Source organism: Marmota monax, unplaced genomic scaffold (genome assembly GCF_021218885.2).
Source record: "Marmota monax isolate L192 unplaced genomic scaffold, Marmota_monax_Labrador192_F-V1.1 WCK01_AAM20220418_F8-fsc00045, whole genome shotgun sequence".
NCBI lineage: Eukaryota > Metazoa > Chordata > Mammalia > Rodentia > Sciuridae > Marmota > Marmota monax.
This window is the reverse complement of record NW_026692132.1, coordinates 1382162-1407676: the sequence shown is the minus strand read 5'-3', so window position 1 is coordinate 1407676 and position 25515 is coordinate 1382162. Positions and strand designations below refer to the sequence as shown.

Below are 25515 nucleotides of genomic sequence, written 5' to 3'. Positions count from 1 at the left end.
GCTCTTTGGTCCCCAGGCCTTTGATTAGGCCAGTGCTTCACCAGCCCAAGATGGTTAAGTTGGCTGCAGGTGGGTCAGCAAGGGCTTCTGGGCCTTTCAAACTGGGATTGAGGAGAAGAGATACTTTCTGTTGACTCTGAGACAACTCTGTTAGCTGGGCCTGAACTCTCTTCTAAGTCTCATTGACAGAACATTTCTGGTACCCTTTCTAAATAAAGAGAAACGGAGTCGAGGGAAATGTTTAATATTAAATTATATTTGTTTCACATGCAGACATCCACTGGGGTATTTTTGTATGAGTGCTTTTTATAAATAAGGAAGATAGTATCTGGTTTTGAATTATTCATTATTTTATATTTCTCTTCTTCAGGTTGCTAGATTGCTAACAGTAAATGGAAACTTCAAGGTCCTGCAGTTAAGATTTCCCGATAACCTTGAGCACAGAAAGGGACTAAACTTTGATATTTTGCTTAGGCCTTATCAAAACCCAATAATTTTGTAAAGAGAATGTAACTGGAGAGGAACAGTACAGTTTGATCCATCATAGATTAATATTTACTAAGTGCTCATGAGGGATTTGTACTATGTCATTGATGTTTTTCCCTTCAGACAAAGTTAATCACTATGTCTTCAGCTTTGAACCAACCCCTAATATGGCACTGACACTGCTAACATGGAATCTGCATGTGAGAGTGTGTGTGTATGTGCATGTGTGTGTGAGAGAGAAAGAGTGTGATTGAGCATCTAAGATCAGTTTACCCAGTAAAATAAAATTTAAAAATCAGTTTACCCAGTTCTCAGCACTGCTGAACCATTGAATGGCTGTAGTCAAAGGACTGCTTGATGTAGTTCATTCTGTAAACATGGGGAGCCCATATATAGGCCCAATCAGTGAAACAGTACTAGACCTTCCTGGGATTCCTGAAGCATGTTAAGGAAGCCCAGGAGAAACCACACTGGGCTGAGCATCTCCAAATCCCTTCTCAAGAAGCTGGAAATAATACAATTATTAGTAATAATTGATACTTTTTGAGTTATTATTCCATTTAGTCCTTATAACAGTCTTTCAAGGCAGGTGTTATTAATCCCATTTTAGATGAAGAAACTGGATCTCAGGGAGGCTAAATGTACATCAGGAGTTAGGTAGATCATCCTTGTAGGGGGTGCCAGGTTCCAACACAGACCAGCTGGGATCTGTCAGTGCTGCCTTGCCACGTCCTCCTGACCATGATCTTGAGCAGGTTACTGTTGTCTGCCTATACCTCCATTTCTTCATCTGTAGAATGAATGATGATAACGCCTGTTTCTTTTTTAAAAAAAAATCTATTGTGAGGATCAAATAAAATAATGTAAATGGTTACCTATCATAATGCCTGATGTAGAGTAAACATTCATTATTTTTATTATATTGAATTCTTGCTCTTAGAGCCATAAGAATTCAGATGTGGAACTGTGGAGCTCTGAAGGAGCTCTGGCAAGACCAGTTCTGACTTCAGAAAGTGCACTGGGATAGAGGCCTTGTGTAGGGATAGCAGTTGGCCAGGAGATATGGGCATGACCACAGGATCCCAGGCCTCTACTGTCTCCAGTGATAGGACACAGAGAGGGCAGGGGTGGGCATGAGCTCTCTGTGAAATAGAATCTACAAAATGTGTAATCAATTAAAGTGGGGAATGAGGGGCAGAGAAGAATTGATGGACAGATGTCTCCCCTGAGGAATAGAGGTGGTACCCTTAGCTGAGACACAGAATAGAGGAAGAAGACTGAACAGGGGTGGGTGGAGAGATGGTAGGTCAACGTGTTCCATCTAGTAAATATGCACAGAGGTGCAGGTGTTGTATTCAGGTAAATGTGGAAAATGGGTAACTAGAAAAACCAGCTGTAGCTCAACAAAGAGGTGGGGCCTGGGGCTAAGGGCAGGCTTCTGGGCAGTAATTGAACACATAGGGGAGATGAACAAACCCAGAAAGGTAGAGGATGGTGAGAAGCGGTAAGAGGCTAGGAAGGACCCTAATATTTAAATGAAGTCGGATGAATCAGTGTAGGTGAATGAAATAAGAGAGTAGGGCAGCTTTTGAGGGGGATGATTTGATTTGAGGGTTTATTTTATTTTTTCATTTGTTTATTTGTTTTGTCTCCTGGTAATAAAACTACACGTTTTTTAAACTCATAAGTAGAACAAAGCTATGGACCCATATACCCATCTCTCCAAGTCAGTAGAGAGATTTTGCCCACTTATTTCATCTGCCTTTCTTTATGTGTCTGAAGTATCTTAAAGAAAATTCCAGAGGGCAGGTAGTTTCACCCCTACCTATGTTGGTCAGTTACCCTAAAAATATTGCCATTTCTCTATGCAGCTCCTCTGCCGTTATCACATCAAACACCAACACTATCCCTTAGTGTCTATCATCCAGTCCTGATTCGTCTTTCTCTGTCTGAAAACTTTCTTTTGACAGCTACTTTTTTGTTTTCTTAAATCATGAAGGAATAAGGCTCAGTGTTGTATTAGGTTCTTACATCTCCTAGGCCCCTTGACCCAGAGCGGCCCCCTCTTTTCATCTTCTGTAACATTGATGAGTTGAGCTTCTTTTAGCTGTCCTATAGAAAGCCCCACTTTCTAGGTTGATCTTTTGCTCCCTTATATTGTTACTTAACTTTGAAATATGTTTTTGAAGGCATGGAATTGGTTGGGCACTGGGAGTAGGTGGTGGGGTTAAGTAAGTCTGAAAGTTGACTCAAGGAGTCAGGAGAGGTTGTGCACATTTGGAGAGGGGGAGAGTGGATAAAGAAAGCTTTCCGTGGTCTTCTGCTTCTCTGTCCCAGAGAAAACCATTCTTTGTCACCACAGTATGATATATGTGTATGTGGCTATATATACACAGGTATATGTATGTGTGTATATATATATATATATATATATATATATATATATATATATATATATATATATATATATACACACACACACACACACACACTTTGGGATATTTTGGTAGTACTGGGGGAGAAGTACTAGGATGAGTAAGGAGACTTGGACTGCAGTCTGGACACTGGGAATAACTTGCCCTGGGACCCTGAGCTCATCTCCTATGCACTGTGGTTATCATTTTTCTCATCTGTAATAATGTATCCATTGGAGCAGATCATTGCTCAGGTCCTTCCAACTCTATGCTTTTTCTGATTTCTTAAAAACATTTTGTTTGATTGTCTTATCTGCTTATATTACTCCCCTTTCCAAACTCTTAGTGGATCCCTGTTTAACTTATCTCACAGATGATGGACTTCCTGAGCCCGGGATTCAGAGTCCTCATCCCATGCCTGTATTTTGCCTTCCCTTTTCTGTCTTGTTCCTCCAGCCATCCTAATGTGGCAGACAGAGTGACAGCCTCATCTTTCTTCTCCAGGCTGTGCTCATGATGCTCTCCTTACCTGGAATGCTGTCCACTGGTCCCTTCTGCTCCCTGCAGCCTCCTTCCATTGCTGGACCCTGCTTTCAGAGTTGAGATTCTAGCTTGTCTTACTCCAATCCCAAATCCCAGGGTCTCTCGGACCCTCTGTGCTGCAAACCTCAGAACCCTCCATAACCTGTGCTACAGCTTTTATCCAATATGGTCTTCTGCCTTGGTGGATTCAACATCTCCTGTCTACCAGAATCCTGCAAAATGTTAACTCCTTTGAGGGTAGATTCCATGCCTTACTTAATGTACTCCTTCTGGTACTTAACTGAAAGATGGTGCATCAGGTTGAAGTTCAACAGATGTTTGTTAAGTTCAACTGGAATCCAGCTGCTAATAAAAAATTAGGCGTCAACAAATAAATTACCTTGTTTGCTGAATGCTCTGATTATCTGTCAGATTACTGGAAACTTTTAGTATGTCAATTTGTCATGCATTGAAGCTGATATGGTTATAAATTGAGCCTATTTCCATACTTTGTTCTTAAAGCTGTAGTTGTTTTGTTAGAGCACGATTAATTATATAATTGTTAGTGAAAACAATTAAATGGATCAAAAAGGATAAGAGGTGTTTATATGAAAATAAACTTAATTACGTTTACAGATATTTATTTTAGCATAAGTACCTCAAATCACAGTAGCATCTCTGTGATCATCATGATCAAGATGTATTTTAGTTGAACTTGGACAAGGTTTTGTGCTAAGTGTAAAAGAAAGAAATCTGTAGGAAGACTTCAGTCATCTCCTGTTGTAGGGACAGTGGCACTTTTCAAATATCTGAATATTCCTGAGAGCTGAAGCTAATCCTACTAAGTGTCAAGGTCCTTTATTTTAAACATAATTGATGAAAACATTTCTTAAGCAAACTACAGGAGAGCAAATTTTTCTGAAATTTATGCAACATCATAAATTCATGATATGGAGTTTATTCAGCAAATTAATTTAATAAACACTAGGATATGCTAAGAGCCAGGGTGTGTGGTCTAGATTGCAAAGAGAAGATGTGAATGGAATAAATGCCTGCTCTCATGGACTTCACTCCAGTAGGGAGAACACGTGGTCAGCACATAAGCAAACAAATGGGAAAGGTGACCTGGACACAGTGATATTGGCTACAAAGACTCCACAGCAGGATACTAAGATCAGGAGGGATTTGCTCCGTGGTGGTGGTCAGGGGAATATTGGTGACACAGGGAAGACAGACCTCTTCAATTAGAGGGGTCAGATAAGGCCTCCTTGGGGAGGCACATTCTAAAGCCAGAATGATGCCCTAAGATAAAAGCAGCATGGTGTGTTTCAAGTTGAGTTTGTTTGTTCAGTTCATAGTGCTCATGTCCTTTTCAAGAACATATGCCTGTAGGCAGATGGGTGTGGAACCAAGAGCATGGGAGAATGGTGACTTAGGAGATAAGATTGGATGGTCCTCAGGGTCCTGGAGATGATTAAAGACATGGAGCAGGCCCATTTTGTGGAAGAACTATTGTGGAAGCTTCTTCCCTTCCCGACACATGCACTGAAGACAACATGAAGTCCTGTGGAGCATTATTCTAAGCATGTTACAAATATTAGCTCATTCAGTCCTCAGAACAACCCTAGGAGATAGGAATTGTTATTTTCTATCTTGAGGATGAGGAAACTGAGGCACAGAGATATTAATTTTTCCAAGACCACACTGTGTCATAAGGCAAACCTCAGTATCTTCATCTTGTCAGCCCATGATTTGAAGCACTATGCTCTGCAGAATGTGTCCTCATGGACCGTCTATCCAGATGGGTTAAATGAGACCTTGGAAAAAGCTGAGGGAGAGAATACAGAAAGCCTCATGAGAAGATGGAACAGTATTGAGAAAAATAATTCATTGTCTGCCGGGAAGGGGGGGGGTGCCCAAGTGTGAGTGGTTTCTCTCAAGCTTATCACCACACGGTTGCACATGAACCATATACGTTCTTTGACCTGTAGCCAGAATAATTCTGTTTTTAGTGAACTCTTCAGTTGACTAAAAGAGGAATATGAATGAACAAACAAATAGACAAAACAAAAGGATGGAAGAGCAAAAAAAGTTGTAGGAACAACTGGCCACTCAAACTCACATCTTCAGCAAAGAGCCAGAGCTCTGGGGTCCCCAGGCTTGCTGCAGCTGATTTATATTTTTATAGAACAAACAGGCTCTTTGAAGTCCTGCCCATGGAAGAATCCTGCCTTCTCCTCATGCAGAGCCTACTACCCTATACCGTGCTTGTTGTGTTTGGTAGAAGCCACCCACCACTGTCTTCGTGTGTCATTTCAGTATCTAAACTCATCCTGGAGTTTCTATGACAACTCTAGTATGTCTTTCCCAGGACATCCCTGGACTACCCATTCTGACCCTTTTCATTGCTTTGATGTTGCAGAAGAAAATGTGTTTTAAAAAATATTACTTCCAACTGGGTGTCGTGGTGTGTACCTGGGATTCCAGGTACTTGGGAGGCTGAGGCAGGAGGAACACAAGGTAGAGGCTAGCCTAGGCAACTTAGGCAGACATTGTCTCAAAATCAAATTTAAAAAGGGCCAGGGATATAGCTCAGTGGTAGAGCACTTACCTAGCTTACAGGCTAATCCCCAGCATCATCCTGAGGGTTGGAGGAGGGTAAGGAAGATCACTTACTCATTATTTGTCCTAATTCTCCTTGTTCCAAGAAGAAACCTGATTCTATTCAGATTGGTGGAATGCAGTTTAGGGTGTGCCTGGAGAAGGAAACCCATGTTTCTTGGGAATCTTGGGAGATTGAAAGAAAAATTTAGGTGGTTTGCCTTTGACCTGGAAATACCTCATTATAATTGCTATTTCTCTGCCTTGGTGCCCTTACCCATTTCTAGAGTTTTTTGGTGACCATCCCAGAGTTCCTAAGGCCTCCACCAGTGGCAGTGCCAGGAAGTTTGAATAAATAGAAAAACCTTTAAAATGAGTTATGAAAGAGGCAGCAAATTCTTCTGTAATGGCCTCAATTCCCATGTTAGTTGTTAGCACTACTGAATGTGCGACCTTGTTTTTAAGGGCATCGTTATTTTCCTTCATTACTCTCATACTCTACTTTCCATATTTAACTTTGCTGCTCTATGATCTGCTCTAAATCGTGGTTGCATTGTGTACTGCTCCTTAATTATAAGACCTAGTGTCACACTTTCTTCTATTTGTTTCTGCCTTTCTCTCTGATTACCTGATTTCTTCACTTTGACTGCATTTGTGCTCATTAAACAAACTGTTTTTTTAATCTCTTTAAGAAGAGTCTTTTTAAAGAAAATGCAATTGAAACTGGAATAAGCTTAATTATTAATTAATATAGTTAGCACCTATGAGTGCTCACAATATGCCAGGCACTGCATGTATTAATTCATTGAGTTGCAAAAATTGCTCCTGGAGATTATTTTCCTTTTGGAAAAGTCAGCTCTGCTGTTTCCCAGGATATGCGTCCCAAATGATTTGTATTATTTTATAACATAAGAAAGTTGAATTTTAAAACTGGATATTTCTTCTTTGTTTGCACACACGTTAGCCTATTTACATTGCATTGTTTGTCTTTTCTGCAAATTGATTAATAACACTGGTGTGTTTATTTTGTTTTCCCCAAAGTATAGATTAGTACCTGATAAAACTAAAGGGAAATGTGGTTATTTCCTAATTCTGCAAACTCAGTATTTGTTCAGAAGGTGGTAATAAACTCTACCTTTGTACAATGTCGAGAATAATAATTGGTTTTCAGGCATGTGAAAAAGTTCCTTAGGAGTATTATTCCATCCTTTTAATTTTCCAGGAGAATTTTTTTTTTCATGAACCCACAAAAATTGGAGGCTGTAATCCACTGGAGGGCGCACCTGTGCAAAAATGCACCCCAACACAGTACACATGTGGTCATAGACACCATTGACTTGTAATAGCGTACAGAGGAAGTAGGGCCATTTTAGTCCATATGAAATGAGAAATCAGATTTGCTCAGAGAGTGAAGAGAGGCCTGGGTGTCCTTAGTCAGCATCTTCTCTGGTCCAAACACTAGTCTTACAGTTCCTTTGGCTGGCCTGGAGGCTGTGGAGGTGACACTTGTCTGGCCAAGTCAGATTGGAAACTGCCATTGGGAATGCTGGCTCCCGGACACATTGGTATGCCAGTTGGGCTTCCCATAGATTGCCCAGCCATCTGTACTCCTCTGCAACTTGGTATTGACTTTGATTAAAAAAATAAAAAGGAATTGAAGAATTTAACTTGAGCAAATTCTGATTCAAATTTAGACCCTTGTTCCTCTTTGCACTAAAAAGAACCATTGAGAGCAAACCACAGATTAGCAATTCCATGGGGCATGAGAAGGAGATAGCTAAAAATCTGGGAGCAAAATGCTTAAGATAAAGTCAGCTATTAAAAGTCTCTTAATTGTTATTGTAGAATTTAAAAGTATTTAGAATCCTATCATTATTTTCTTTATTCCTTCATAGAACAAAAACTTATCTACTCAGCTCTTAGACACAAAACAAATAGGGTGACATTTAGGTTATAAAATTTGGTCACAGACATTTTTCTGCAAGTTGTTTGTAAATTAGGCAAGAGACAGCCCATTGCATTCTTTGGTAAGAGCAGGATGGAGTTAAGGAAACATGAGCACACACCCAATTAATGAAACTTCACATCATAACACTTTGGCTATTGTCAGTGAGCTTGCTAGGCTTCCAATTTCTATTCATTAGCTATTCTGTTTCCCTAGTTGCTTCACTCCTCCGCCCTCACACAACAGCAACATTATTAAAGGGTGGATTAAAATGGCGTCCAAATTGATAAGAAGTAGTTATCTAGTGTTCCTGAATGTGTTTGTTATTTGAAAAAAGTTTCAGGCTAAATGGAGTGAAGAAGATTTGAATTGTAAATAGATTCCTTGTCCCTTTTGTAGATAATTGTACTAAATGCTAATTTGTGGGCAACTAATGTGTTCTTGTGTTCACTGATAAGCTGTGTGGCTTGAAACAAATTTATAAAAAGAGACAAATCATTTGTGGGCAAAAACTCTCAGCCTGGTAAACTTGGTTGGTATGTCGAATTGTGTGTGTGCTTTTGTGGCAGGAATCCCATCCAAGTTACCTCTGTACAAATATGGCTCCTCCCTACCCATCCACCTAATGATAATAGGTGGTTAATATGCTGATTTATTTCTTGAAATCCATTTTAGAAATGTAGGATGAAATGTACAGGTTGGCAAAGTTTGGCAAGAATTCCCCCAGTTTTTTCTATAAAGGGTGTGATAACAATTGGTTTGGGGTTTGCAGGCAATATGTTCTCAGCTGTAACTATTCAACTTGGCTTTTGTAGCCCCAAATTAATGTGCACGTGAATGACTAGGGATGTATTCCAATAAACTTTATTTATAGATATTGAAATTAAAATTGTAGATAATTTTCACATATCATGAAATACTATTGTTTTGATATTTTTTTGAACCCAGGGGATTGAACCCAGGGGCACACTATCACTGAATACATCTCCAGTCTTTTTTATTTTTTAATTTTGAAACAGGGTCTCAGTAAGTTGCTGAGATTGGCCTTGAACTTGTTATCTTCTTTTCTTAGCCTTCCAAATTGCTGGGATTTACAGGTGTGTGCCGCCGTGCCTGCCTCTTGTTTTGTTTTTCTTGTAATAATTTAAATAGTTTTTATTTATTTATTTATTGTCACTTGAGGGCCTTATAAAAAGCAGAAACATGGGCTTGGGAACCATGGTTTGCAGATTAGGTTAGGTCTTTATTTTCTTCTGTGCATCCATTTCCCCTTCTGATCTCTTCCTTTTCCCCCAGTTTCTAAACTCAAACCTAGTACTGCTTCTAGTATTTCTTAGGGGTAGATTCTGTGACTTTCTGTGGTAGCCCTGACTGGGATTTGTTTTGTTTTTCCTGTGGAGAATGTCGAGGGGAATGTCAAAGGTTTCTCCTTTGAAAGAGTACAGCAAGGAGAACACCAGTTGTGATTTATCTACCCTACTAAAAGGGTTAACAGTTTAGTCAGAAAGAATTTGATGTTGCTGCTTTTGTGGCTGCCTCCCTCCCATACAAGAAATTCAGATACTATAATTTGCTAAAGGAAAAGATCATGATGATATTTGTGTGAATGAGTATATTGTATTAGTGATCCATCTATTGTGATGTTTTTTTTTGTATTCCTTAAAAAAAAATTGCAATCCAATTGTGAAAAGACAACAGGAGTTGACTGCAGTGTCAGTGGCCATTCAGCTTGGTTGAAGTCCTTTCTAATGAGAATAAAGCCAAATTGGGGGGTCACCCCTCATTGTCCTCAGGCCCTAGTTAGCAAACCACCTCTGGTAATTTGGAGGGCACAAAGCATTCCTTTGTCCTACATAGCCTCGCAATTACTGATCTTTTGAACTTCCAGTTTTGGAATAAATTGAGTCTTATGCACTTGAGTCCTATAATATTATTTTACTTGAGGGTGAAGAAGTTAATGTATAACCTCTTTGGCTACTACTTCAGACACTTGGAAAATGCCTTTGATATTTAATCAACATAGAAACAAAGTCAATTTTAACTGTGTATGTCTTTTTCTGGGAATATTTAATAAAATAGGTTGAGTTATTCTTTTATTAACTGATCTATTTATTTGAATCCACTCTTTTCTTCCGGAGGGGGTGGTATATCACAAAGGAAAGGAACTTTAATAAAAGTCTGCTTTGCCTGTTGACCTGCTTCAGGCATTAGTGAGAATACATTTTGAGGTCATTTGAGAAGAATGTCAAGATTTGGCTTAAACATCTCTTTCCACTGCATAATTCTGGAAATGGTGATGGAGTTTTGGGGTATGTGGGTGGGGTGTGCTGCTAGGGCAGCAGGACTCACTTGGGTTCCCAGTTCTTGCTTATCCACATTGTACCTGGGTTCCTCTTCCCTTACCACTGTTACAGTTAGGACTTTTCCTTCCATTGACATAAGACAACTTATATTTCTCTACTGAAGTTTGCAGTTTTAGTAAAAAATGAGGTGCTTGACATATATCCGTGCGAAAATTTGTATACACTGCTCATAGAAGCATTATTGACAAGAGCCAAAGTAGTAGAAACAAATCAAATGGCTATCAGCAAATAGATGGATAAATAAAATGGATGAACATTGAAAACATTATGTGAAGTTAATAAGCCAGACACAAGAGACCATATAGCATATATGAGCCCATTTGTATGAAATGTCCATAATAAGCTAAGAGAAGAAATAGATTAGTGGCTACCAGGGTCTAGGGACAGAGATTAGGCAGTGACTAGTAATGGGTACAATGGAGGGTCATGAGAATGTTCTAAAATTGGATAGTGGTGATGTTTGTGCAATTCTATGAATATACTAAAAACTACAGATTTTTTAAATGCTGAAATTTTTTGTTATATGCAATATGTCTCAGTAAAGCTGTAATACAAAATGATGAGTTTTAAAAATAGAAATATTATGTTAATGTAGCTTTGTAATCACTGAAGACTAGTTTTACTATAACTAGAGTTTTACAGTTTGTGATATGTATTTTGTTAATTATGTATTTGAGAAATTATTCTAATATTTGCCACAAGGAGAAAAAAATTATCTAAAAAAACCTAATTCCTGACCCATGGATAACAAATTGAGTTTATTATGCTATATAATGTGACTTCTAAATCACATTATATCAATAAATAAATCAAATAGTATTTGGTCCCATTTCACAGATGAGTAGTTCAAAGAAAGAAAATATTTAGTTGGAGATCTGAATTTTCTTTTCCATAACAACAAACATCTTAACTCTCTAAACTTCTGAATGCATGACATTATGGTTCAGATATTGTCAATAGGGTTTGTAGTTTGTACAGATTTGGGCTTTTGGGGAGTCTTAGAGTAGATAACCTAATGCACACAGAGCTGTTCACAGTGGTACCTCAGGCATGAAGGCCTGGTCCTCCATGAGGAAGAGAACTCCCATCTTGGGTTTCTCTGTGTGACAGCTGAAGATAAAAGGTCCTTTAGCCCGAATATTATCAACTGGTTTATCTGCCTTAGGAAAGACAAAACAAAGATCAGGTGGTGCACAAGTCTGAAGCATTTCTTTAGCTAAAATACAAAAAGACATTATGGTCTAAAATAAACTGAACTGTGGTTCTTGGAATGGGAAGAATGCTCTCTAGACCCACGAAGGGATTATTCTAGGAGAAGCCGCAGTTGTCTGTGGCAGGAGAAATTATTCAGAAGATTGCTATTTCTGCAATTCTGGGATGCTCCAGCTGCATAGACTGGAGCTGATAATAGTCAGTAGCCCATCTGTTTCTAAAAAAGCCCAAACAGAAATGTAAAAATGGCTGTCAACCGAGGCAGTGATGTGGTGTGGTCTAAGACGCACAGGCAACAGCTGCTTGGGGCTTCTCCCCCTTGATTTTTCCAAGTGATTGAACTGGAGTCAGAATTCTACCCTTTGTTTTACACAATGATTTCTTAGTTACAATATTTGCCATTCTCCAATTCAGGGTAGTGAGTATTTAATGATGAAGATGAGGATTAAGAAAAAGATTATATTTTTAAAAGCAGCCATCACAAGTATTTGAGCTCAGACAAAAAGAGGGCAGAAACCCCTGGGGGACTGTGTTCATATGGTGTAGTTGAGAAGGCAAGGGTGTTAAAGTTAGAAATGATTGGGATGTTGTTCCAGCTCTTCCTCTTACTAGTACTTGTAGACAAGAAATATTAACATTGTTTCTGCCTGACTTCTGAGGGTCCTCCAGGGATTAAAATACCAATTTCACTAGGTGGTGAGAATTAAATGAAATAATATGCACTAAGCTCCAAGCTTTTTGAGTAAGTATTGCATAAATGCTTTTGAGGTTCAGCTTTCAGGAAGAAGAGACCACTGCTGGAAACCTTAAACACCTCAGGTTGGCCAGTGGCATAAATTCTGGGAGTGGAGTCCTCTGGAGTAATCCTAGGGATAGGACCAGTAGAGGTCCACAAGGGGACTGCAGTTTGTATGTTATTAAACCTATGTTATCCTTTTCTCAGAAATTATGATTGCTGCCAACTCCTAGGTCAAGTGTGAATTTTCTGAAAATTGTATGGTAATTTGGAGATAAGTTCCCCCAAACTCTCTAGCAGTTAGAAAATAGGTTATGTTCATGTGAGTCAATTGAAAATGAATTAATTGGCATTGTCCATAAGTCCCCAGTTTTTAACATTGGACTTGAAAGACATTAACTCATAGGAATTAAGCTCTGGCTTGAGGACTGTTTTCTTGTGGAGCCTATGGTATGCATGACTTTTAATAATATAAGCTTCAATACTTTCAACTGCAAAGTGGGATAAATGGAAATTTACTTTAAATGAGGCTGGGGTGAGCAGAGATCTGCAGAGATCTGCAGAGCCGCACTTCAGGCGGTCAATAAATGTCAGCTGTCTCTGAGCACAGAGCCACGTGTTTCTGATACTTTCAAATTTTTGATACTTTGAAAAAGAAGAGAGATGCCAAATTGGAATGAATATTGTTCAGAGCTCCCTGACTCTCTGGATAACCGCTTTCTCCAATTTGGGGAGGACATTTTCCCTCTACCATGGTACATGATTTGCGCTCTATCTGGACTCATCTCCCATGCAGGTCATTAACGTGATTAAAACCCAGAATCTAGGCGAGATCCCTGAGAAGCTTAGTGTATTAGCGTCTGGACAGAAAGTTCTTTGTTAACCCGAGAGTTATGGGATATAAATCATTTCTTCATGAGCTCATAAATCCCAGCCTAAGCACTTTGTGCTAGCCAGAATCAGTTTCTTCTTAAACCCTCAACATTTAACTTCTTTTTGTTTTACTGGAGTTGGCCCATAGATCCAGGGGACTATCTGATGTGTCCATTGAAGTGTTCAACAGTGTTTTAAGAGAAGCCAGGAATTGTCTGGTGTTGGAAATTAGAATATTGCTAAAGCCATTACTGATTCATATTTTCTGGGCCCTACAGCAATTGCTAACTTATCAGGGAAAAAATTGATGATTATGTTAATGTGGAATAAAATATTTATTTATTTCATTCTGAAAATTTATATTGATACCCACTGTTGTACAAAAAGCTACGCTTGGCTCTGAAGGCAGAGTGAATTTGACAATTATCCATTGCCCTACTCTCAAGAAGTCTTTTGTCTTGTTGTAGGTAAAAACATGTCTATAAATTATGGATCTGAGGGAGAAGAGAGAAAGTTCTTGTTTCTGTTGTAGGGAAAGTGGGAAGGACCTGATGGAGAAGTGGATCTTCCACTGTATCTTGAATGGTGGGTAGATGTGGAGAGACAGAAGCTTTCCAATCAAGGGACCATCTCATCTGTTCCACATCTGGTGGAATGGGCCTGAACTTTGGGGTCATTCATTGATCCCTGAGATTTCTCAATAGTCTGTGGCCCATGAACACTTTGTGCACACATACATGCATTATATACACACAAGTATACACATAGAGACACACACATGAATGCATTTATATGAACTGTAATGTGGTTAAAATTATTTTTTGGCTAAAGTGCACAAAGCCAATTGTTCTGCTTTTAATATGTCTATATATTTGGCCAAAGACAGCAGACATGTTGTTCATTCAATTGCTATTTATTACAAAAAGCCTGGATCAGTTCAGTGAATTATGAATTCATCCCGAGGATGAGAATTAAATGAGATGTTCTATTTCAATCAAAACATTTGGGAACTTCCCAGTGGAGACAGATTTACTCACTTCTTGGCATGTATTACAGACTTGGGAAGATAAAGGTGGATCGTATTTGTTTTTTTATGAGCTCATTCTCACCGAGTCTGACAACTAAAAGCCTTGCCGAGATGAACACCTCCAATGGCTTGGTCTCTGTGCACTGAGCTTGCGTGTTATATTCTTGTTTAGAATCCTGGATTTGTAGTTGGCTACCTGCAATTCCCCTAAATTCATGCCTTACAGTGGGGTGAAGGAAGGTTAGAGGATTGGGGCCATTCACATTGGGGCCATTGGGTGGGAGGAGAGAGTTAAATAAATACAAACGCATATTTCCACTAAAGGATTGCTGGGTTCCAAACAGTGAGAAAACCTGACTTAAAGTTGTAAGGGTGGCTGGTCTTTGCTATCACACTTCTCAAGATCCCTTGAATAATGATCCCTGCCTTTTAAAATTCCAAGAATAGAAGCTATAGAGGTTTGAATTCACTCATAAATTGTAATAAAATCACGAGAACTTTGTTTTGAAGAATCCGAATTTTTATGTTTTCTAAAGTAAAACGTCTAGAGTTTAGTTTCGAGATTTAAAATGAACTTGTCATGTGGTTTCATGACACTGACACCCCTTCCCTCTGTCCCTATTTGCCCTTCCTCTGTCCCTATTTGCCCTTCCATCTTGTGACCCTTCCCTGCACAGCTCTTTGATGAGCCTAGAATGTCCTTTCATATGAGGACACCTGCTGAGGCCTTCATAATAATGACAGTAATAGTAATACAAATAGCCAAATGAATAATAAGCATAATTTTAGTGACAGCAATGCACATACTTGCACGATCCTGTCTTAACTTTATAACTACTTTATGAGATGAGCATTATTGTAATCCCTATTTTAAAAATGATGACATCAAAATGACGACCTGCTCAGTGACACATGATTAGTAGCTGGCATGGCTGATTCCCAAAATGCTTGTCACAATGAGTCTTCTGTTTTTTTTTTCTGAATTGCAAAAGTAATAGTTTATAGTGAGAAGCTAGAAAATAGAGATTATCAGAGTAAAGAAATTATCACAATCTGTAATCCCATATTCTGGAAATAAAAAGGCAGCTTTTTCCCCTAGTAATCAAAAGGCAGCTGACTGGGCGATGGTGTTTGAGTAATATTCTGGAATGGGTGATAATGTAAGGAATGATGACAGACCAGAGTGAGCAGGCGTGGGTGTTGGAGAGGGCTGGTCTACAGGAGAACACAAGGGAACAGTTGAGAGTGATAGAAGTATTTGTATGTTGTTGTAGTGGTGCTTCTATGACCACATACATTTGTCAGAACTCAGGACTGTAAAAAAATATTGAATTTCACTCAACATAAATTATTCCTCGTGAAATGACTGAAAAGATAGCTGGTATTGGCATGTGTAGGACAGCCTTCTATGCATTCTCCTGTGTGTATCCATTACATACATACATCTTTAAAATATATTATGCTCTATTATGTCTCCTAACCTATTATCTCACTCAAAAATGTATCAAAATCAAAATCATCCTTTCTAATCTGTAATCATTCATCTCTGTCATTAAAAATGAGCATGATTATTCAAATAAATTTATGATTTAAGTTAGCTTTTGCTTGAGTTTTCTTGTAGAGACTTTTTCCCCCCTTCTTTTTCTTTTTTAAACCTTACCAGTGCATGTTTACTAGGTGAAAAAGAAAATCTTTCTCCCAGAACACAGTTGCTTTGACTGAAAATAGTGAGACTGGCGAATTGTCTAGACAGCCTCTTTGGGGACATCCTGTTGTCAGACAGACGCTGGTTATCAGGTAGCTAAAGACTTTCCAGTTTTCTGTGACATTGAGTAGGACACACAGCCAGGACAGGAATGGAACCTGTTCTATCTGGATGCCCCGTTCAGGGTGATGTTGGTCTCTCATAACCTGACACTCAAGAACAAATCTTGTTTTTCTTGTGTTGCCAATAGAAATATTTACTCAAAACTGTCTTTTGGGGGAGTATAATGAACACTATTGCTTTTTTAAATGCACAATAAATATTTTCCCTCTGACCTCCAAATGTATATGGCAGAAAATAAAATTGATTGTTTTCCTCATAAATTTAAATAGACACATTACTTCTGTTTCAAAAATGACATCAGCTAGATCACATCCCAGGCGAATGATATTTTTTCCTGCCAGAGAACTTGATTTACCAGCGTTGTGAAGTCACTGGTGCTGTCTCATCTTCCATTCGCTCTGCATGCTTGAAGTACGGTGACACTTAATGCTTCCTATAATGAAAAATAAGAAAAATTCGACAAGGCTCATTGTTTACCATTATGTAGCGAAAGATTTCTCCACACACACAGTGAGCAACTCCACATGGGTCTCTCTGAGGGTGTCTACCATCTCTGACCTCACGAAAGTTAACACATTCTCTGTGTCTGTCACTCCTGAGTGGGTTTCTTTGTTTGTGTTTCTGTTTACATGCACGTTGGTTTCATGGAAAGCTTTCTGGAGGAGCGGGATTAGAACAAGGAGCTGCCTTCTTTATATGCAGGGTTCCCCAACTTTTGAAAAGCCTTTGAGAGTCCAGTAAGTGGGTTCGGTTAGCTTCTGTGTGTCCTCTTGCTGTCCTGTGTTCTAGTGGCAGCTTTGCAGAAAGGGTCTGAGTTTCTGCTTTATTTGCAGAAACGCCCAGGGATGATGAATTAAATAGTCCCTGTGGACTACATTCGATAGACTGGGCAATATACACTGGACCATATGAAAAATCACAGTAGCTATCGTGCCCTGAAGGAACTCATCATTGTTCATTAGAATTTGTTGATTCTGTTTCTCTCTGGAATTATATATAATTTTCTGGTTGCTCTGATCATTACCTTAAAATAAACTTGAAATACTACTATGCTCACCCCTTGGAATATTCTGATCCATGCCAGCTCAGCAGTTAGTTCATGACTGGGCTCCCAGGAATGTCCTAAATTGGGTCTCTCTGGACTGGCAGGTTCCATCTAGTGCTCCATGGGGTGGAGCCACTTAGGCAATGGAGAGTGTCTTATGTTGTCCTTGCTGGTTTCAGCAGCCTTGAAAGGGTAATTTACTCTCCAAGGCTTCATTAAAGCTAAATGAAACTGAAGTCTTGCTCCTTGCTCCAGATCTGTTGGTTTTCAGTGACTATGCAGCTGAGATCTTTTCTTGGATCATCCTTGTTTTTAGATGACATGGGGCTTTGGGATCGCCCTCATTATGGACCTGACCTGTGGTGAATGATCCATGAGGAAAACGAGTCACCCACATCTGTCCTTTCAAATCGCCTTGCCCGTTGCTGTCCACTGCAAAGCCTCCCCTTTCCTTTGGCATGCTATGTCTTAGGAAGGCCTCACAGTCTCATTTTAATTCAGCCGTGCATTTTGATGCCCAGTGCTCCAAGCTCTGCCCTTTTTAGGTTTCAGTTTGCCTGGAGAAGAAAGTGCAGATCTTGCCTCTGAAACTTCCCGTGTTGCCGTGATTAGATGGTGGTTTGGGGAAAATTATTTGTTCTTAGGTAGAATCACAGCCCAGAGTTTGGAATGAAGTCATCATAACCACTTGTGCCAGACCAAAAACAACCCACAGAACGAACTAACTGATCTTTTCCCCAGAGTCAGACACAAATAGAACTGTTTGAGAGCAGGGCAGTGGGGAATTTCAGAGTGGTTTGGCTGTGGCCACTGTCTCTTCTGCTTCTGAGATCAGCTGCACAGTACTGAAGCTAACTCTCATTAGTAACCAGGAGACAGGCCACCGTGGGAGATGCTGCTCCAAGGCACCGGTGGTCCCTCTGCATCACAAGTCCTAGAAATTTAACAAGCAGCCCCCCCCAACAAGGGTTTTGTTTGGGCTTTACCTGGCTACTTCATTAATTATAATGACGCTGCGGTGTCTTCTCCTTCACGTTAGTTTCATTTCAGTTCCTTTTTTCTGGGCTTGGGGACTTGCCATTTTCCCCTTTCAGGCTCCTCTCCTGGTTTTACATCAAGTATCTTCTGTGCTGGGGTGGCGTCCCTGCTCCCCCTGCTGGAAGACTTGAGCCACAGGACTCATTCAGCACCTCAGGTAAGACTGTGCCACAAGGATCCCAGCTGGGGATTGTCAGAGGCTCCTCAGTTTCTGTTTTGAAGCCATTGCCATCCATTCAGTCAGTCCGCAAACAATAGGTAATTTTGGGCTGCTCAAGGATGGGGGATCAACAGAAAACTAAATAAAAGATCTTGCCTCATGAACTTACATTTTAGTGTTGTGTTAAAATGTATCTGTAGTGCAAATATCACACACACACACACAAACCATCAGGACAAGCTCATGTAACACACACACAAAAAGACAAGCTCCTTTTTCCCCCTTAAAAAGTCTTACTCAGTTCTTGAGGAATTGCAATCAAATCACTAATATCTCCTTATAGCAGTCAGGAATTCTGAAATCTAGAAAAGATAGTTACAAATCAGGTTATTTTCAAGAGACATGGGTGATAGACACCTTGAGAGGCAGCCCTTGTATAGCCAGCATCTCCCTGGAGGAGAAGTGTGTGGGGAGAGCTGTGAGGCCAAGCTTTTGGCCTCCTGAGTTTGGGAGTTGCTATTATCTCAGGTTTTTGCTCATTGCCTTCACTACTGAGTTGAAGTGCAGATGAAATTATTTCATCCAGATATCCACCATAAAGCATACAGAACATCTTGGAAATAGGGACTGTGTAAGTAAGCATTATGGTGAAAAAAATATAATCAAAGGCCAAAAGTTGGAGTAATGTATTTTGCTTCCAGATTCCTGGGAAACGTTCAAAATGTGCAAACCCAGAGCTACCAGTGTGAGCAGTTTCATCCCCAACTTAGGATGAATGAAAGGGCTACTGTTAGTTTTAGTTTTTGCTTTTTTATGAGCATCCACAGAGAATATCAAGAAAGAAGATATTCTCCTTCACCCATTGCCAAGGATGCCAGCAATGTCTTAGATTCTGTACAGGAAGTTGTGCCCAGAAAGTCAGGATTAATAGATTCTACCATTTGCCTCCTAACAAGATGAATTTCAAGTTCTTCAAGAAATTAGAGCAGGAAAAAAAATACCAAAAAAACCTGCAACAATGAGACGTGTTTTACACATGCATTCTTAGTTCTGCCATTTTGCCAGAGCTCTGAGGAAGGCTTTTTTTTTTTTTGCATGTGCCATTGGAGAAACAGTTTTTGTTCAAAACAAATAACAAAAGTCTTACCAATCTTTGACTTGGCAAGTCTACCCAGCTGAATGATAGGATCTCCCTCACTCACTCTCCTTCTCTCTCTTGCTTTTTCTTTCTCACTTTGTCATTGTGATGAAAACCACAGAACATAAAATTTACCATGTTGATCATTTTTATGTGTAGACTTTACTATATAGATCTTTTTTGAAGGGGAATTATTCTGGTAAGAGGGTAACAGATGACTTCTTCCCCTCATAAGTTTTAGCTGACTTCTCCAATTGCAGGCATGCATGGTCTGCAGCAAATATAGAATTCTAGATGTGACAAAGTGGAAACTGATTATGCAAAAGTGCATAGGACTGAAGCCGGAATTAGGCAGGCAGTCAGTGTAGATAGGTAAATCGAGTCAGGTCAGGTCAAAGAGGCCAGTTTTGAGTGAGTCTGGGAAGAACCTGCCCCTGCTCCAACCTGTTGCCAAGGTAACTTGTCCCAGGAATTTCCCCTCCCTACAGGGAGTTATAAGGTTGTTAATGTGTCCAGGGCTACTCCACCCTGCCCTTCCCCCTTCACCTATTTCTCACCTTTGGCCATCCCGCCAAGCATTCCTGGGCCTAGTCAAGTATGCAGGAAGCAGAAAGATAAGGGGGAAAGCAGGAGAACAAAGGAATCCTAGGACATATAAAAAGGGCAGAACACCTCGCTTCTTGGGATACCATGATACCAGCTATGGCCCCCTTCTCCCTCATGGGAGAAGTCTATGATACCCCTTTTTAAATAAACTCTGTTTCATATGCTTGCCTCAGCGTGTTTCTCTAATGTTCAAACTTCAAAAGTGGGGAAGCAGGACTCACTGATAACAGGCAGTATCAGGACTAACAAACATGTTCTTGTATGTAGTTGCTGTCAGAACACATCCTCCATCTCTCTAGTTGGTGAGGTTTTGGACAGTTGGGACTGTCGCAAACTAACCTGGTCCTTTGTGGCACTTAGCCCAGCCCTTTAAGGTACTTAAAAGTAATTTGCTGCTTGAGTGTTATGAGTTTTGGCAAATCATCTTTTCTCTTTTCAGCCTTGTACCTTACTTAGACAGGTGGTGGACAGACAGTACCTGGGCTCCAAGGCTGCAACCCTTCCTCAAAGGGCCTTCCCAGCCTTGCAAAGCCACTAGCAGATAGTACAGAACAGCAGATAGGGTGGACTTCCCCAGAGCCAGGCAAGGTCAGTTGGACCCTGTTTTCAAGTGGCTACCAAACAAAGCTTATACCTGCATCAAATAGGAACCATTTTAGGCTTGGAGTTATTTAAACTTATTGACTCAGGGAACAAACAGATTGTGCTTTTCCCTGTGGGTTCAACCTGTCAAGCTTTAGTCTGCTGATTTCAAAGAGCCAGACCAATCGATAATGATATTATTCACGAAGGTACTGGGGAAGCTGACCCAGACTGAGCTGGCAGAGTGTGGCACTTCTTGTCTCTTCTGCTCACTTTCAGTACTGCACAGTGAAATTCTTCATTAGGCTCCCATTATGCATTCCTGGTCTTTTTGAAAAAGGTACCATTGTGTCTGGGGAAATGGGCCAAAAAACAGATTAAAATCTAGTATGATAAATTGGACTTTTTTTTTAACACTGTGAGATTTCATAGAAAAATGTTTATAAAAATGCCTCTTTAGGAATATTAAAGATTCAATTTACTATATTTGGTTGAGTTCAAGTGGGTACACCCTGTAAAACAAACTCCATCTCTTCTGCCTCAAATCCTTTTGAGTATCAGTGGAGTATGTATAAATTACATGTTTCTCTTTGCAAATTGGCCCTCAATAGTTCATGTGCCAAGAACATATTATAGAATTATGGCAGCATTAATATTTTTTTCCCAATGCTCTCTGCACACAGTTTTTTGTGATTCTTTTTTTTTAATCATTATTATTTCAGCTCATCTGCATAAGCCATTTGGTGGCTATGTAAAAACTGCTCTTAGGGAGAAAACTAATAGTTTATTTATTTATTTATTTATTTTTATCTTGGGCAGGACCCAAGATACATTTAGAACTCAGACCTAAACTACTTCCCTTTAGTGTCCTTCCCACTACAAGGGATCCTTCCCACTACAGGGGGTCCTCTGATGGCGCTTTGGGAAACATGGCTTACAAATGATGTTCTGGCTTTACCTAAGTTTATTATGTTTATTGTTCATCAACAGCCCTCCATCAATCATACTGCCCTGGGGACACACAGAATACAAATCTGTACCTTCACTCGCCTACCTTCCTACTCCCAACCCAGACTATCTGCTTATCATATGAAAGGTCTTTGGCACATCTGCCTTGAACACAATCAAAATGACAGCAAAAATTTTGGTGACCCTCCAGAAATTTCTTTCTCTGGATCTCAGGCCTCAGGGATAATGAAAATTATTGATTTGCTTAGAAATTTTGGCCAGCTATATTCAGGGAAAACCAAATTATGCACAGTATAAAAATGTAAGTTGGCAAAACAACCTAAATCCTGGAAAATTTCATACCAGTTACAAAATGGTGAGGTTTCTTAGCTTTTAGTTTATAGCCAGAATAGATATGAAGATACTGACCTACCAAAGTCAAGTAATTATGCATCTTCTTATCATCACAGCAAACTACTTGACATTGCCTAATTTATTTATATATATATATATTGTGTGTGTGTGTGTGTGTGTGGAGGGGAGAAGGAACACAGTTTTAAATAGATAGCTATTATAAATAGACATCTCAGGAATTCATTTGTTCTTCATTGACAAGATTATCCTGGACTGCTTAGACTTAAGAGTGATTAATAGCAACCATTAGAAAATGGTATTTTTTTTTGAAAATGCATTATCATCTGTTATTTTCCATTTCAAGTATCAGGAGATCACATTGACACTTCATTTTAGTCTTTAAATAACCCACTGCAAATAAGACTCTGTCATATTGTTCCACTCTCATCTTGACTTCTGTGAGGTTCCTTTGTATCCTGCTATCTAGGTACTTAGAATCTAAAAATAAGATGTTAAATCTTTCTGCTTTCCTTTTGTGCTCAGGGTGTTAATCTTGTTTCTCAGGCACAGGTTCTTGGGCAGCCTCTGTGTTGGAGGCCGGCCCTGCTTTTGTTTGGTTGTTATTTTAGCTCCATTGGGTGGATGAAAAACCTGAATGAGCCCACATGATTCTCATGTAATTAACAATTATACCTATTAAGTGTCTCAGAAAAGGCCTCTGCCTTTGCTGGAAAAGATGTTCTTGGACTTAAGGAGAAGTTTAAGCCGGGCCAGTTCCGCTCTGTGGTGTCTCATTTACAGCCCTTGGTGCTTTTAAGAGCAAGGAGCTGGGCTTGGGCCAATCTGGGCCCTTTCTTAGGGAAGCTGGGCTGCAGGCTGTGGTGAGGGCTGGGCTTGGAGAGGAAGGACATAGGCAGACAGAGGTGGAGCCTAGTGTATTCCTGGACCTCTTGCCTAGCGTGCACAAGGCCCTGTCCATCCCCAGTGTGGGAAGGGGGTGACAGAAAGATGGAAGGGCAGGGCACATGGGAGATTACATCAGGAACCCATGGAGGTGAATTGTAACTAGGGGGAATAGTGGATTCTCCACAAACCTGTGATTGATTGCATCAGATCACAGGCCAGGAATGGGGTTTACATTGGCATTTCACAAGGCAGACAAACTTTCTTTGCATTTGCTTCCCACCCCACCTATCACCTAAAATTGAGTAGACGCACTGATAGTAGATGAACAGCTGTTAGTTACTATTTACATCTTGTGTTCTTCTCACTCTTCTTAAAGTGTTTTCCTTGTTTTTTTTTTTTTTATAACTTCTTCATCATTGCAGGGTAATATTTGAGGGAACTTGTATACATGGTTCATTATCTTGAATTCATATTAGAGAACTCTAAGGAGACCATGTGGGAGGGGAAAAATACTCCAAACAAAGATGTGCAGGTAGGAAATTGTTACCATATTTGTAGAAACAAGGTGCATCTGTAATTTTACAATCATGTTGATTATATGGCTATAGAACTCTTCAAGTTAATAAAGGCACGTGTTGTCCTGTGGGTTTTTTTTTTTTTTTTTTTTCTCATGAGTGGTCATCATTGGTGGGGAGACTCTAGGCTCTGCATGGTGATGTGTTTTGAAGATGTGAGCAGGAATTTGGTCTTGGAATCCTGACAGAAAGTGCTTGGGATTCAGGAGTGCTGCTGGGTTACCATTCTCCTAGGGTGATGAATAAAGAGAAGTATCTTTAGAATCATGCCATTCCCCTGCTTAGCAGCCTTAAGGGTACTTTACAGTAGCCTTAAGAATAAAATTCAAGTTCTTTAGAAAACTCTTGCAAGTTATGGTCTATGCAGTCTTGTCCTATTTTTCTTTCTCTCTTTTCACTAGATTCCAGTCACATGCATGTTCAAGTTCCTAGAAAATCTTAAGTTCCATCTTGCCTCTGAGTTTTTGTGCTGACTGTTCCCTCCCCTGAAATTCTCTTCCCCAGCCCTTTGCATGGCTGGGGTCTCTGCTTGAAAATGTCTCCCTGGAGAGAGGTCTTCTTGATACCTGCCTTCAACAGGCTCATTCTCCTGCAGTGTGCTGGTTAATTTCTTTGTCTTGCATGTCTTCTCTGATTATTTCATATACTTATTGCTTATCTATGTGTTATCTTACATCTATTTATTGTGTATTCACTCATTGTCTTATTTTAGAAGGGGAGATGATTACTTCATTAAACAATGAATCTCCTGTGCCTGACTGGATTCCTGGCCTCTGTAGCTGTTCAGTAAAAATGTTTTGACGAATGGAATTTAAGAATGAGATAAAAATTGAAATGTTTAACTTGTGAATCTATGAAGGGGAAAGGAATCTGCATAGAAAAGAATCCAGAGGCTTGACTACTTCTAGTATTCATTTGAGGCATAGAGAATGAAAGTGTACCATTAAACGATGGATGAGAGGGGGAAAGGAGGAAGGAAGGAAGGAAGGAAGGGCCTTTACATTTAAAGCAAAACGAGGAGAGCAAGCATTTAAAATACCAAAATATAAAGATTATAAAGCACACACACGCAAAAACAACAACAACTACTACAACAACAAAAAAACAATTTTTGTCTTGTTCCTTTAAAAATGTATTTTTGGAAAAAAATATAAAAATGTTCAAGTGACTGTAAAGAGAAAAACTTTAGAACACTGGACAAGGTTAAGATGTCTGTTTACAGTCACTCTTAGAAGAAGGAAAATGGCAAGGAGAGGGAGACCTGGGAAGTAAATACCCAAAGAAGGATTGAAAAAGGAAGTGGAGGTCCGTCCAGACTGGGAGGAAGGGAGAGAAGATATTCTGGCCACTGTGAGGCTGGAGTGCTCCCAATACCTGAGGAATATTGATTAGTAGAGTGACCACAGGCCCTGAGAGGGAAAACTGCTGTCAGAGCTGTAGAACTTCTGTCTATCTCAATAAGCAACCCCCACCATGGACCAGGTGAAATCAAGCCAGAAGCCAGCCTCAGCCAGGAGAGAAGCTCCAAGCACTACTTCGTAAGCTGCTGGTCTGTGTGATTTGGAAGCCCTCCTGCCATCTGCACAGTGAAGTGGGAAATGGCACCATTTGTGGGGAATTGCCTTGATTTTATTAGAATAGCTGGTAGCACTGTCCTAGATCTCGGGATTGACCCTTGGACCATTGTGGTGGAGTTTTGGATGAGCAAAACTTGCTTTGTTAACACTAATACAGGTTCCAAGCTTGGATAAGGAAATGATATTTAATATCACATAAAACCAAGATGAATTATTCTCCAGGGAGCCGTCTGGTTGGCATTTCTTTTCTATTTTTCTTCCTTCCTGGGCTGGCTCAATTCTATTAAAAATTCTGTTAGCTAAATGTCAATGGGTTCAGCATGTCTCCTCTCTGTGCCACACATTGAGATTTTCCTATAAAATACTATTTTAATATATTAGAGATAAACAATTTTATTAATGTCAGCCCCATAGATCTACACACACCCCAGTACCCTGTCTGGGGTTGCATCTATCAGGGCTGGTTTATTATTATTATTCTCAATACATGATGAGAAAATAGTCAGTTGGAAGACAGAAGAAATGAAAGTGGCTTAGCTACTTAGACTAAATTGCTCCAGGATGAAGATTTGCATTTAG

At 39.8% G+C, this 25515-nt stretch overlaps 1 protein-coding gene across 18 annotated transcripts in view; it reads left to right on the top strand.

The window, feature by feature from the left end:
* The window catches only part of Ncam1 (neural cell adhesion molecule 1), a 294742-nt gene that overhangs the window by 122892 nt on the left and 146335 nt on the right, over positions 1–25515 (top strand). The window lies entirely within an intron of this gene.